At 47.9% G+C, this 2,597-nt stretch overlaps 1 protein-coding gene across 2 annotated transcripts in view; it reads right to left on the bottom strand.

The window, feature by feature from the left end:
- Rap1gds1 (RAP1, GTP-GDP dissociation stimulator 1) overlaps positions 1-510 on the bottom strand; it is a gene marked incomplete in the record, with an annotated part of 153,488 nt that extends 152,978 nt beyond the window's left edge. For both annotated transcript variants that reach the window (XM_013517446.1, XM_013517447.1), the window contains 1 exon segment: positions 1-510.
- Positions 511-2,597: the final 2,087 nt, after the last annotated feature.

Below are 2,597 nucleotides of genomic sequence, written 5' to 3'. Positions count from 1 at the left end.
CGCCCTCCCCGCGCGCCTGCGTAGTGGCGCCGGCCGGCAGGGCGTGATGGCGGCCGCGCGACGGTAGGAGGTGAACCGCACCCGAGAGCCGCTGGCGGACCCGCCCCAGGCTCGCTGGCTCTCGGACGACGGGACCTACCCCCGCAACCGGACCCGGCGACCCGGCGACCCGGCGGGGTGGGGAAGCGAGGCGGGCGCCGTGGGACGCACGTGTCACGGACAAGGCAGCGCTTCCGGAGATGCGCCGGGCTGCGCCGGAGGGCGCCCCGAGGTCGGCGGGCGTGTCGCGTCGTAAGCCACGCCCTTCCACCACTGCCGCGGGGTCCGCCCGACCAGCGCCTTGTGGAAGGCGCCCTCGAGCGCGCGCATGCGCGGCGGGCGGGTGGAAGGTCGGTGTCTTGCACAGAGGGAGGAGAACGGAGATCTCCCCGGGTCCCTCTGTGATGGAGACGGGGGATCTGTGGCTCTCCCTAGCCTGAGGCACCCGCAGCCCTGCCGGACAGCTAGACGGTCAGCCGCGACTGTGGGGAGGAGGATTTGGTGGATCGAGGGCCCTCGCCACCTCGGAACTTACACTTTCAAGCAGATGTTGAAACCGTTTTCTTCTGTAGCTCGCGCGTCAGAGGAGTTTGTGTTTGTGTGGCAGATGTTAGGAGCACAGTAATCAGAAGGGGCCATCAGTTTGACAAGCCGGAAGCTCTTACGTGATTTTCTTGTTAAAAATACAACATGAAATTAAAAAGGGAATCGGGAAGTTTGGAAACAGGAAGATAAAATTTACAAATGTCAAGGCATTGGACTTCTCTAATGCATAAGTCAGTTAAGCACTGTGGTATAACAGTGCTCTTCCTTTTGCCTCAAAACCATCTTACACACTGAACTAGCTTCCTAGGGTTGCATAACAACTAACGCAAACTGAGCGCTTTAGAAAAATGAAAACTCCTGTCCTTGTTCTGGAAGCTAGGACTCTGCTCCCAGAGAAGACACTAGGAAAGGGTCTCTAGGCCTTCTCTCTTCTGGTAATTCTTTGAATTGTGACAGCATAACATCAACCTGCACATGGTATTCTCCCTTTGTGACTGAAAGTCTTTTTATAGAAAGACTGGTCATACTGAATTGGGCGACCATCTTCCAGTATGACCTCTTTACCTATGTCTGCAATTACCGTGTTTCCAAGTAAGGCCACAGTCTGTGGTATTAAGGCTTCGGCCTTCAACGTATGTTTGGGAGTGGGGAGACCACTCATCCCACCAAGCGCCAGTCACGTTCCACCTTACACACGTTTTTCTTATGCCCTAGAAGGCCACCCCTGGCCATTGCGTTGCTGCTCATTTTCTGACCCTCTTTCTCTTTCCTTGACATTCATTAATCTCTTCCAGATTCTCAAATTCATCTACCTTATTTTTTCTGCTACTTTCTTTTCATTTAGATATCTCGATAATTTCATAGAGCGTCTATCTTTCATTTGGATGTATGAAGTTAAATTAGAAAAGCAGCTGAACTGGTTTTGTAACCTTCCCACCTGACACTAATTTAAGCATTTTTGTTCTATTTGAATCCATAAGCCATCCATTTATTCTTCATACCATTTAAAACCACAGGGCTTTTCCAGGCATCATCTCTGCACTGAGCCCCAATGCACTGGCTGTCACCACCATAGGGAGACCCAGTACTTAACCAGTACTTAGTGTTACCATTGTGGAATGGACTAATGCCTTGCACACACAGTACTACCTCTCTTCCCTTCACCTTTCTTGTCCTTTTATAGGACTATAACAGTTTTTCATGTCTTTATTCAACGGTTACCCATATGAGACCTTCACTGGCTATATTATGTAAATGTTAATACATCCTCCCACTTCATATCCCCAGTTCCATAAATTTATTTTCTCCTTCACACTTAGCATTTAGATATGTGGGTTTGGCTCCCTAAGGGCAGAAATTGTTGTCTTTGTCATATTTGTCAGTATAACCTCAGTGTCAAGAAACAATGCTGGAACGTAGCAAATGCTTAATCTTTCTGTATGAATAAAGGTCTTTTCATACTTTTTCCTCAAGATTTTATCCCCAAAGAGCAGGAATGGTGTTAAGATTCTCTATAACCTCTAGCACCTCACCACATAAAATTATTCAGTAAATATGTATACTAGTAATAACTACCCTATATTTTCTCCTTCTCAAACTATGGATCCTCTACTATGGGGAGCATTTGTATTAATTTCTTCACTCTGTTCATAGAAATTTATTGAGAGCATACTGTGTGCCAAGCAAATCCAACTATGGTTTCTGCTTTCAAGGTTAGGTACTAGGAAGTTTGCTAGTACTTTGGTGTTGAGCACAGAAATAGCTGGAAAACAGTGTCCTGACATAGGACCTCCAAATGATACAAGGGAAATATTATAACCCCAACCTGCTAGATGTCCAGTGTGCCAAGTTTGTGTTCCCCAAAATCAAAGAATGAATTCTGAGGAACAATGGAGGTTAAGAGTAGGACATTTTGTTGAGGAAAAGACAGCCTGCCTGAGTGGGACAGGACGGGACCTGGAAAGTGGGTTGCCCGTGAGCCCACTTGGCAAAGGAAATTTTATAGAGCAAAA

Source organism: Chinchilla lanigera, unplaced genomic scaffold, assembly GCF_000276665.1.
Source record: "Chinchilla lanigera isolate Chin_1 unplaced genomic scaffold, ChiLan1.0 scaffold00004, whole genome shotgun sequence".
In the NCBI taxonomy this organism is placed as follows: Eukaryota; Metazoa; Chordata; class Mammalia; order Rodentia; family Chinchillidae; genus Chinchilla; species Chinchilla lanigera.
The sequence above is the reverse complement of the archived record's forward strand: the minus strand, read 5'-3'. Positions and strand labels throughout refer to the sequence as shown.